This window comes from Salmo salar, chromosome 05 (assembly GCF_965601325.2).
Source record: "Salmo salar chromosome 05, fSalSal1, whole genome shotgun sequence".
NCBI classification, from domain to species: domain Eukaryota; kingdom Metazoa; phylum Chordata; class Actinopteri; order Salmoniformes; family Salmonidae; genus Salmo; species Salmo salar.
In genome coordinates, this window is record NC_138295.1 from 2,714,644 (window position 1) to 2,727,500 (window position 12,857).

The 12,857-nt window shown below is 46.2% G+C and overlaps 1 pseudogene; it reads right to left on the bottom strand.

Moving 5' to 3' along the window:
• Positions 1–7,969: 7,969 nt before the first annotated feature.
• LOC145879485 (uncharacterized) overlaps positions 7,970–12,857 on the bottom strand; it is a 9,627-nt pseudogene continuing 4,739 nt past the window's right edge.

The following is a 12,857-nucleotide window of genomic DNA, read 5'->3' on the forward strand; positions in this document are numbered from 1 at the left end:
AGAGAATCTTTCCAGATCGTTGATATCCTTCATCTGGTCTTATTGACTACCCTCTTCAATTCAAACCACAGTCTTTCAAATGGGGTTTAGGTCAGCAGACTGAGATGGACATTACAAAATGCTGATTAAAACCTGTTGAGGACAGACGTTCCGCTAACAGCCAATGAAATAGCATGGCGCCAAATTCAAAACAACAAAAATCTCACAATTCAAAATTTCTCAAACACACAAGTATTATACACCATTTTAAAGATAAACTTCTCGTTAATCCAACCACAGTGTCCGATTTCAAAAAGGCTTTACGGCGAAAGCAAAACATTAGATTATGTTAGGACAGCGCCTAGACAAGAAAAACCACATAGCCATTTTCCAAGCAAGGACAGGTGTCACAAAAACCAGAAATACAGCTAAAATGAATCACTAACCTTTGACGATATTCTTCAGATGACACTCCCAGGACTCAATGTTACACAATTCATGTATGTTTTGCTCGATAAAGTTCATATTTATATCCATTTTACATACAGTGTGTAATGTTCAGAAATGTTTTACCTCCAAAACTCCCGGTGAATGAGCACATCAATTTACAGAAATACTCATCATAAACGTTGATATAAGATACAAGTGTTTTACATAGAATTAAAGATACACTTCTCCTTAATGCAACTGCTGTGTCAGCTTTTTTTTTAAAACACACCATGCGATAATCTGAGTACGGCGCTCAGACACCAAAACAAGCCATACAGATACCCGCCATGTTGTGGAGTCAACAAAAGTCAGAAATAGTTTTATAAATATTCACTTACCTTTGATGATCTTCATCGGAATGCACTCCCAGGAATCCCAGTTCCACAATAAATGTTTGTTTTGTTTCGATAAACCCCCCCCAATAAGGGAAAGCCCCCTCTCTCCTCTCACTAACCCTACCCCCCCAATAAGGGAAAGCCCCCTCTCTCCTCTCACTAACCCTACCCCCCCAATAAGGGAAAGCCCCCTCTCTCCTCTCACTAACCCTACCCCCCCAATAAGGGAAAGCCCCCTCTCTCCTCTCACTAACCCTACCCCCCCAATAAGGGAAAGCCCCCTCTCTCCTCTCACTAACCCTACCCCCCCCAATAAGGGAAAGCCCCCTCTCTCCTCTCACTAACCCTACCCCCCCAATAAGGGAAAGCCCCCTCTCTCCTCTCACTAACCCTACCCCCCCCAATAAGGGAAAGCCCCCTCTCTCCTCTCACTAACCCTACCCCCCCCAATAAGGGAAAGCCCCCTCTCTCCTCTCACTAACCCTACCCCCCCCAATAAGGGAAAGCCCCCTCTCTCCTCTCACTAACCCTACCCCCCCAATAAGGGAAAGCCCCCTCTCTCCTCTCACTAACCCTACCCCACCCCAATAAGGGGAAAGCCCCCTCTCTCCTCTCACTAACCCTACCCCCCCAATAAGGGAAAGCCCCCTCTCTCCTCTCACTAACCCTACCCCCCCAATAAGGGAAAGCCCCCTCTCTCCTCTCACTAACCCTACCCCACCCCAATAAGGGGAAAGCCCCCTCTCTCCTCTCACTAACCCTACCCCCCCAATAAGGGAAAGCCCCCTCTCTCCTCTCACTAACCCTACCCCCCCAATAAGGGAAAGCCCCCTCTCTCCTCTCACTAACCCTACCCCCCCCAATAAGGGAAAGCCCCCTCTCTCCTCTCACTAACCCTACCCCCCCAATAAGGGAAAGCCCCCTCTCTCCTCTCACTAACCCTACCCCCCCAATAAGGGAAAGCCCCCTCTCTCCTCTCACTAACCCTACCCCCCCAATAAGGGAAAGCCCCCTCTCTCCTCTCACTAACCCTACCCCACCCCAATAAGGGGAAAGCCCCCTCTCTCCTCTCACTAACCCTACCCCCCCAATAAGGGAAAGCCCCCTCTCTCCTCTCACTAACCCTACCCCCCCAAAAAGGGAAAGCCCCCTCTCTCCTCTCACTAACCCTACCCCCCCAATAAGGGAAAGCCCCCTCTCTCCTCTCACTAACCCTACCCCCCCAATAAGGGAAAGCCCCCTCTCTCCTCTCACTAACCCTACCCCACCCCAATAAGGGGAAAGCCCCCTCTCTCCTCTCACTAACCCTACCCCCCCAATAAGGGAAAGCCCCCTCTCTCCTCTCACTAACCCTACCCCCCCAATAAGGGAAAGCCCCCTCTCTCCTCTCACTAACCCTACCCCCCCAATAAGGGAAAGCCCCCTCTCTCCTCTCACTAACCCTACCCCCCCAATAAGGGAAAGCCCCCTCTCTCCTCTCACTAACCCTACCCCCCCAATAAGGGAAAGCCCCCTCTCTCCTCTCACTAACCCTACCCCCCCAATAAGGGAAAGCCCCCTCTCTCCTCTCACTAACCCTACCCCCCCAATAAGGGAAAGCCCCCTCTCTCCTCTCACTAACCCTACCCCCCCAATAAGGGAAAGCCCCCTCTCTCCTCTCACTAACCCTACCCCCCAATAAGGGAAAGCCCCCTCTCTCTTCTCACTAACCCTACCCAGCCCCAATAAGGGAAAAGCCCCCTCTCTCCTCACCCTACCCCCCCCAATAAGGGGTAAGCCCCCTCTCTCCTCACCCTAACCCTAACACCCCAATAAGGGGGAAGCCCCCTCTCTCCTCACCCTAACCTCACCCTAACCCTCACCCCCTCACTCTAACTAGTAAGGTCTCACAGGGTGAGAAGACAGTACGAGACTCAGACTGTGAGAGATATCAGCAAATCACAGGACAGACAGACAGACAGACAGACAGACAGACAGACAGACAGACAGACAGACAGACAGACAGACAGACAGACAGACAGACAGACAGACAGACAGACAGACAGACAGACAGACAGACAGACAGACAGACAGACAGACACTTCATTAATCCCAATGGATGAAACTTGTGGAAACTGGTGTAACTGATGTAACTGGTGTAACTGGTGTAACTAATGTAACTAATGTAAGTGGTTTAACTGTTGTAACTAATGTAACTGGTGTAACTAATGTAACTAATGTAACTGGTGTAAGTAATGTAACTGGTATAACTGGTGTAACTGGTGTAACTAATGTAACTAATGTAACTGGTGTAACTGGTGTAACTGGTGTAACTAATGTAACTAATGTAACTAATGTAACTGGTGTAACTGTTGTAACTAATGTAACTGGTGTAACTAATGTAACTGGTGTAACTAATGTAACTGGTGTAAGTAATGTAACTGGTATAACTGGTGTAACTGGTGTAACTAATGTAACTAATGTAACTAATGTAACTGGTGTAACTGTTGTAACTAATGTAACTGGTGTAACTGGTGTAACTAATGTAACTGGTGTAACTGGTGTAACTAATGTAACTGGTGTAACTGTTGTAACTAATGTAACTGGTGTAACTGGTGTAACTAATGTAACTGGTGTAACTGGTGTAACTGTTGTAACTAATGTAACTAATGTAACTAATGTAACTGGTGTAACTGGTGTAACTGTTGTAACTGGTGTAACTAATGTAACTGGTGTAACTGGTGTAACTAATGTAACTGGTGTAACTGGTGTAACTAATGTAACTAATGAAACTAATGTAACTAATGTAACTAATGTAACAGGTGTAACTGGTGTAACTGGTGTAACTAATGTAACTAATGAAACTAATGTAACTAATGTAACTAATGTAACTGGTGTAACTGGTGTAACTGGTGTAACTGGTGTAACTGGTGTAACTAATGTAACTGGTGTAACTGGTGTAACTAATGTAACTAATGTAACTGGTGTAACTGTAGGTATCAGTAACTGACTAGGTATCAATAACTGACTAGGTATCAGTAACTGACTAGGTATCAATAACTGACTAGGTATCAATAAGTGACTAGGTATCAATAAGTGACTAGGTATCAGTAACTGACTAGGTATCAATAATTGACTAGGTATCAATAACTGACTAGGTATCAATAAGTGACTAGGTATCAGTAACTGACTAGGTATCAATAAGTGACTAGGTATCAGTAAGTGACTAGGTATCAATAAGTGACTAGGTATCAGTAAGTGACTAGGTATCAATAACTGACTAGGTATCAATAAGTGACTAGGTATCAGTAACTGACTAGGTATCAATAAGTGACTAGGTATCAATAATTGACTAGGTATCAATAAGTGACTAGGTATCAGTAACTGACTAGGTATCAATAACTGACTAGGTATCAGTAACTGACTACTGTGTTTTTACTGATACATTACAAAGGAGTGGTGGGTTTGACTTGCTGCTGTATACTTTTGAAAGTGTCTAAGCCGTATGAGGAAATCCCCCCTTTTCCTATCCCCCCCCCCACCCCCCCACCCCCCCACCCCCCACCATCCTCTGCCCCCCTCTTCCCCTGTTCCCCCCTCCTCTCATTGCCTTGACTGTTGGGCTCCTCTCAAGCTGTTTCCTGTCTCCCGGACCACAGTGCTCTCTGAGGAGCAGGCTGGGTTGGAGGCCTGGAGGGATAGTTAGTACCACATGGTCTGGGCCTGCAGTATTATATAGCTTCAGAGCTACGGGGCGGAGTATTCTAAACCACACTGTTCTCTGAGGGTACATGGGGTCTAGTACAGAGCCCTGGTTGAAGGGCTGGCTTTCCCAGACTCAGGGATGGGTCTCAAGGAGCAGCAAGTTGGGCAACAGGACCCTCTGGAAGCAGCGGTGTGGTACAGAGTCACTCAGATGACTGATCACTTAGAAGTCGAAGTGAAGCGGAATAGAACATGTTTGGATTTGGGGGCGAAAGTGACATTCCTCCCACCCACTGTCATCGCCTCTGAGAGACACAAACACGTAGACACACACATACATATAGTGCCACCATGTCGGAGAGGGATTTAACACAGGAAGTGAGTTTAAGTGAGCCAATCAAGCCCTGCACTCAACACAAAGAAAAACACAACAGCTCAGCGCCACCCTGCACACTGTGGGTGTAATGTTTTCACCGGTTGGAAAAGCCTACTACTTTTACTTATCTACTCAATTACATTATTACATTATTACATTATTACATTAATACATTATCACATTAATACATTAATATATTATTACATTATTACATTAATACATTAATACATTATTACATTATTACATTATTACATTAATATATTATTACATTATTACATTAATACATTATTACATTAATACATTATTACATTATTACATTAATACATTATCACATTAATACATTAATACATTATTACATTATCACATTAATACATTAATACATTATCATATTAATACATTATCACATTAATACATTATCACATTAATACATTATCACATTAATACATTAATACATTATCACATTAATACATTATCACATTAATACATGATTACATGAATACATGATTACATGATTATATTACATTAATACATGATTACATGATTACATGATTACATGATTACATTATTACATTAATACATTATTACATTAATACATTATTACATTAATACATTATTACATTATTACATTATTATCATTATTACATTATTACATTAATACCTGATCACATTAATACATTATTACATTAATACATTATCACATTAATACATTATTACATTATTACATTAATACATTACATCATTACTTTATTACATTAATACATTAGTACATGATTACATTATTACATTATTACATCCTCCTCTCCACCCTCTCCGAGTTGGGCATCTCCGGCGAGGCTCACTCTTGGATTGCGTCCTACCTGACAGGTCGCTCCTACCAGGTGGCGTGGCGAGAATCTGTCTCTGCACCACGCGCTCTCACCACTGGTGTCCCCCAGGGCTCTGTTCTAGGCCCTCTCCTATTCTCGCTATACACCAAGTCACTTGGCTCTGTCATATCCTCACATGGTCTCTCCTATCATTGCTATGCAGACGACACACAATTAATCTTCTCCTTTCCCCTTCTGATAACCAGGTGGTGAATCGCATCTCTGCATGTCTGGCAGACATATCAGTGTGGATGACGGATCACCACCTCAAGCTGAGCCTCGGCAAGACGGAGCTGCTCTTCCTCCCGGGGAAGGACTGCCCGTTCCATGATCTCGCCATCACGGTTGACTAACTCCATTGTGTCCTCCTCCCAGAGTGCTAAGAGCCTTGGTGTGACCCTGGACAACACCCCGTCGTTCTCCGCTAACATCAAGGCGGTGACCCGATCCTGTAGGTTCATGCTCTACAACATTCGCAGAGTACGACCCTGCCTCACACAGGAAGCGGCGCAGTTTCTAATCCAGGCACTTGCCATCTCCCGTCTGGATTACTGCAATTCGCTGTTGGCTGGGCTCCCTGCCTGTGCCATTAAACTCCTACAACTCATCCAGAACGCCGCAGCCTGTCTGGTGTTCAACCTTCCCAAGTTCTCTCACGTCACCCCGCTCCTCCGCTCTCTCCACTGGCTTCCAGTGGAAGCTCGCATCTGCTACAAGACCATGGTACTTGCCTACGGAGCTGTGAGGGGAACGGCACCTCCGTACCTTCAGGCTCTGATCAGTCCCTACACCCAAACAAGGGCACTGCGTTCATCCACCTCTGGCCTGCTGGCCCCCCTACCTCTGAGGAAGCACAGTTCCCGCTCAGCCCAGTCAAAACTGTTCGCTGCTCTGGCACCCCAATGGTGGAACAAGCTCCCTCACGACGCCAGGACAGCGGAGTCAATCACCACCTTCCGGAGACACCTGAAACCCCACCTCTTCAAGGAATACCTGGGATAGGATAAAGTTATCCTTCTACATGATTACATTATTACATTAATACATTATTACATTATTACATTATTACATTATTACATTAATATATTATTACATTAATACATTATTACATTAATACATTTTTACATGAATACATGAATACATTATTACATGAATACATTATTAAATTAATACATGAATACATTATTACATTAATACATTATTACATTAATAAATGAAAGCCTAATAACACGGAGGTTGGTTCTTGTCCCCCAAAATAACTTTCTTATTATTTTAGATCAATCTTTTGAGAAATATGAAGGGATTTCAGTATTGTTCAAGAATAGATCTTCTACTTCTCCATTTGAAAGGCATTTTGTAAGTACTACTCCATTTTAAAGGGATTTGTAAGTACTTCTCTATTTTAAAGGGATTTTGTAAGTACTTCTCTATTTTAAAGGGATTTTGTAAGTACTACTCCATTTTAAAGGGATTTATAAGTACTTCTCTATTTTAAAGGGATTTTGTAAGTACTTCTCCATTTTAAAGGGATTTGTAAGTACTTCTCTATTTAAAAGGAATTTTGTAAGTACTACTCCATTTTAAAGGGATTTATAAGTACTTCTCTATTTAAAAGGGATTTTGTGAGTACTTCTCCATTTGTAAGGGATTTTGCAGCAGCTGACTGTATTTTGATTCCATTGTTGTATCATCTGGGCTGGGAGTGATCTGCACCGACCAGATATTTACATGTTATATTCTCTATTGTACAGTAATAGTCATGTAAAACCAATCAGGCAGTCTTCCACTGTTGATACACCAGACTACTTCCTGATCTACTGGTCATTCACCCTGTTTCCTGTTTCCTCCTTGAAGCAGGAATGTTAAACAGAACCCTTCGGTTTAAAAAGTGTGTCATTGGTTTTCCTCCAATATTTCATATTTCTGACATGGCACTCAATGTTTTTACTATCCAGCAGTACTCTGTCCTTGGTAATCTATCCTCCCTGACCCTTGATAAATACAGATCTATCACTATGATATTCCTGGCAGTCCTGATAGTCTGGTAGTCACAATAGTCCTGGTAGTCCTGGTAGTCATTATAGTCCTGGTAGTCATTATAGTCCTGGTAGTCACAATAGTCCTGGTAGTCCTGGTAGTCATTATAGTCCTGGTAGTCATTATAGTCCTGGTAGTCACAATAGTCCTGGTAGTCACAATAGTCCTGGTGGTCCTGGTAGTCATTATAGTCCTGGTAGTCATTATAGTCCTGGTAGTCCTGGTAGTCCTGGTGGTCCTGGTAGTCCTGGTGGTCCTGGTAGTCCTGGTAGTCCTGGTAGTCCTGGTAGTCATTATAGTCCTGGTAGTCCTGGTAGTCCTGGTAGTCATTATAGTCCTGGTGGTCCTGGTAGTCATTATAGTCCTGGTGGTCCTGGTAGTCCTGGTAGTCATTATAGTCCTGGTAGTCATTATAGTCCTGGTAGTCATTATAGTCCTGGTAGTCCTGGTAGTCATTATAGTCCTGGTAGTCCTGGTAGTCATTATAGTCCTGGTAGTCCTGGTAGTCATTATAGTCCTGGTAGTCCTGGTAGTCATTATAGTCCTGGTAGTCCTGGTAGTCCTGGTAGTCCTGGTAGTCATTATAGTCCTGGTGGTCCTGGTGGTCCTGGTAGTCCTGGTAGTCATTATAGTCCTGGTAGTCCTGGTGGTCATTATAGTCCTGGTGGTCCTGGTAGTCATTATAGTCCTGGTAGTCCTGGTAGTCCTGGTAGTCCTGGTAGTCATTATAGTCCTGGTGGTCCTGGTGGTCCTGGTAGTCCTGGTAGTCCTGGTAGTCCTGGTAGTCCTGGTGGTCCTGGTAGTCCTGGTAGTCCTGGTAGTCATTATAGTCCTGGTAGTCCTGGTGGTCATTATAGTCCTGGTGGTCCTGGTAGTCATTATAGTCCTGGTAGTCCTGGTAGTCACAATAGTCCTGGTAGTCCTGGTAGTCATTATAGTCCTGGTGGTCCTGGTAGTCATTATAGTCCTGGTAGTCCTGGTAGTCCTGGTAGTCATTATAGTCCTGGTAGTCCTGGTAGTCATTATAGTCCTGGTAGTCCTGGTAGTCCTGGTAGTCCTGGTAGTCCTGGTAGTCCTGGTAGTCCTGGTAGTCCTGGTGGTCCTGGTAGTCCTGGTAGTCCTGGTAGTCCTGGTAGTCCTGGTAGTCCTGGTGGTCCTGGTAGTCCTGGTAGTCCTGGTAGTCCTGGTAGTCATTATAGTCCTGGTGGTCCTGGTGGTCCTGGTAGTCCTGGTAGTCCTGGTAGTCCTGGTAGTCCTGGTAGTCCTGGTAGTCCTGGTAGTCATTATAGTCCTGGTAGTCCTGGTAGTCCTGGTGGTCCTGGTGGTCCTGGTAGTCCTGGTAGTCCTGGTAGTCCTGGTAGTCCTGGTAGTCCTGGTGGTCCTGGTGGTCCTGGTAGTCCTGGTGGTCCTGGTAGTCCTGGTAGTCCTGGTAGTCCTGGTAGTCCTGGTAGTCCTGGTAGTCCTGGTAGTCATTATAGTCCTGGTAGTCCTGGTAGTCCTGGTGGTCCTGGTGGTCCTGGTAGTCCTGGTAGTCCTGGTAGTCCTGGTAGTCCTGGTAGTCCTGGTGGTCCTGGTGGTCCTGGTAGTCCTGGTGGTCCTGGTAGTCCTGGTAGTCCTGGTAGTCCTGGTAGTCCTGGTAGTCCTGGTAGTCCTGGTAGTCCTGGTAGTCCTGGTGGTCCTGGTAGTCCTGGTAGTCCTGGTAGTCCTGGTGGTCCTGGTGGTCCTGGTAGTCCTGGTAGTCCTGGTAGTCCTGGTAGTCCTGGTAGTCCTGGTGGTCCTGGTAGTCCTGGTGGTCCTGGTGGTCCTGGTAGTCCTGGTGGTCCTGGTGGTCCTGGTAGTCCTGGTAGTCCTGGTAGTCCTGGTGGTCCTGGTAGTCCTGGTGGTCCTGGTGGTCCTGGTAGTCCTGGTAGTCCTGGTAGTCCTGGTAGTCCTGGTAGTCCTGGTGGTCCTGGTAGTCCTGGTAGTCCTGGTAGTCCTGGTGGTCTATGAAGGAGGCTATCATCATGCCATAGAGAGGAGCGGCAGCCAGCCAGTCTGCCAGTTTTTAGCCAGTCAGCCAGTCAGTCATTCCCACAGCCAGTCAGCTAGTCATACAGCCAGGCAGTCAGCCAGTTTGTCAGTCAAACAGCCAATCAGACAGTTTGTCAGTCAGTCAACCAACCTGCCAGTCAGACAGTTTGTCAGGCAGACAGCCAATCAGACAGTTTGTCAGTCAGTCAACCAGTCAGACAGTTTGTCAGGCAGACAGAGATTGAGGTGGAGCACGGCCACAGGACTGGAAAACCCACCACCAGGCCAGGTGATAGGCCCAGGTGACAGGCCCAAGGGACAGGCCCAGGTGACAGGCCCAGGGGACAGGCCCAGGTGACAAGCCCAAGGGACAGGCCCAGGTGACAGGCCCAGGTGACAGGCCCAGGTGACAGGCCCAAGGGACAGGCCCAGGTGACAGGCCCAAGGGACAGGCCCAGGTGACAGGCCCAGGGGACAGGCCCAGGTGACAGGCCCAGGGGACAGGCCCAGGTGACAGGCCCAGGGGACAGGCCCAGGGGACAGGCCCAGGGGACAGGCCCAAGGGACAGGCCCAGGGGACAGGCCCAGGTGACAGGCCCAGGGGACAGGCCCAGGTGACAGGCCCAGGGGACAGGCCCAGGTGACAGGCCCAGGTGACAGGCCCAGGGGACAGGCCCAGGTGACAGGCCCAGGTGACAGGCCCAGGGGACAGGCCCAGGTGACAGGCCCAGGTGACAGGCCCAGGGGACAGGCCCAGGTGACAGGCCCAGGTGACAGGCCCAGGTGTTAGGCCCAGGTGACAGGCCCAAGGGACAGGCCCAAGGGACAGGCCCAAGGGACAGGCCCAGGGGACAGGCCCAGGTGACAGGCCCAGGGGACAGGCCCAGGTGACAGGCCCAGGGGACAGGCCCAGGTGACAGGCCCAGGTGACAGGCCCAGGGGACAGGCCCAGGTGACAGGCCCAGGTGACAGGCCCAGGGGACAGGCCCAGGTGACAGGCCCAAGGGACAGGCCCAGGTGACAGGCCCAGGTGACAGGCCAAGGCCGACAGTGGTCAAGTTCCTGAGGTTCAAGGACAAGGTAGCTGTTCTGGAAAGAGCCAAGAACTTGAGAGGAACGTGTAACTTCCTCAACGAGGACTATCCTGAAGCTGTGAGCCAGAAGAGGAAAGAACTGATCCCAGCCACGAAAGCTGCCAGAGCGTGTGTGGACATTGCTTACATCCACTATGACAGGCTCATTGTCCACCCTCCCTCCCTACCTCCCTCCCTCCCTCCCTCCCAGAAGCCTGGAAGGGATGAGAGAGCTAAGACTATGAGTTCGTAGCTTCAACCCCACAGCACACACACACACACACACACACACACACACACACACACACACACACACACACACACACACACACACACACACACACACACACACACACACACACACACAACAATTGATTAATGGACTGCTGAATGTACAGTTTTTTCTCTTGCTTTGCTTGCTCTTTTCAGTATTATGTCCATCTCTGATAATCTACCCAGGAAAGGGATGAAAATAGCCCATATTAATGTCTGTAGCCTTAAAAATAAGGTTCATGAAATCAATAACTTGCTAACATCAGATAACATTCATATATTAGCCATTTCTGAGACTCACTTAGATCATTCATTTGATGATACAGCAGTAGCAATACAAGGATATAACATCTATAGAAGAGACAGGAATGCTTATGGGGGAGGTGTTGCTGTATATATTCAGAGCCATATCCCTGTAATACTTAGAGAAGATCTTATGTCAAGTGTTGTTGAAGTGTTGTGGTTGCAGGTTCACTTGGCACATCTAAAGCCTTTTCTATTGGGGGTGTTGCTATGGGCCACCAAGTGCTAACAGTCAGTATCTAAATAATATGTGTGAAATGCTTGGTAGTGTGTATGTGATGTAAACAGAGAGGTTTACTTTCTTGGGGACCTGAATATCGACTGGTTTTCATCATGCTGTCCGCTCAAGAGGAAGCTTCTCACTGTAACCAGTGCCTGTAATCTGGTTCAGGTTATTAATCAACCTACCAGGGTGTTTACAAACACTACAGGAACAAGATCATCCACATGTATTGATCACATTTTTACTAATGCTGTAGAACCATTGGATGCAGTGATCACATTATAGTGGCTATATCCAGGAAAGACAAAGTTCCAAAAGCTGGGCCTAAAATAGAGATCATACAAAAGATTTAACTGTGACTCTTATGTGGATGAGGTTAAAAAAATATTTGATGGTCTGACGTGATTAATGAGGAGCATCCAGACGCTGCACTTGATGAATTTATGAAAATTGCTTCTTCCAATGATTGATAAACATGAACCTGTTAAGAAACTGACTGTTAGAGCTGTTAAGGATTGATGGATTGATGAGGAAATGAAAAACTGTATGGCTGAAAGAGATGGGGGCAAAAGGAGTGGCTAATAAGTCTGGCTGTACATCTGACTGGCTGACTTACTGAGAACTGAGAAATGATGTGACTAAACTCAACAAAAAGAAGAAACTGTATTATGAAGCCAAGATCAATGATATAATGAATGCTCTTCATTGTAATCAGAGGGCTTATATAAATACTATACATGCCAGTGTCTCTTGGCTAAGAGTTGAGGAGAGACTGACTGCATCACTTGTTCTTTTTATAAGAAACATTAATGTGTTGAAAATCCCAAATGGTTTCCATAGTCAACTTACACACAGCACTGACACACACACTTATCCCACCAGACATGCCACCAGGGGTCTTTTCACAGTCCCCCAAATCCAGAACAAATTCAAGAAAGCGTACAGTATTATAGAGACATTATTGCATGGAATTCCCTTCCATATCAGATTTCTCAAATAAACAGCAAATGTGGTTTACAAAAAAACAGATGAAGCAACACCTCGCGGCACAACGCCTCTCCTCTATTTGACCTGGATAGTTTGTGTATGTATTGGTATTAGCTTCTGGAACTAATCCTAACTCTCTCAGTACACTAGGGGGGGAAGAGTGTCTACAATACTGTCCCTCTGGGTTTCCTGAAACTACTGTAACCCTAAGTCTCTGAGTGT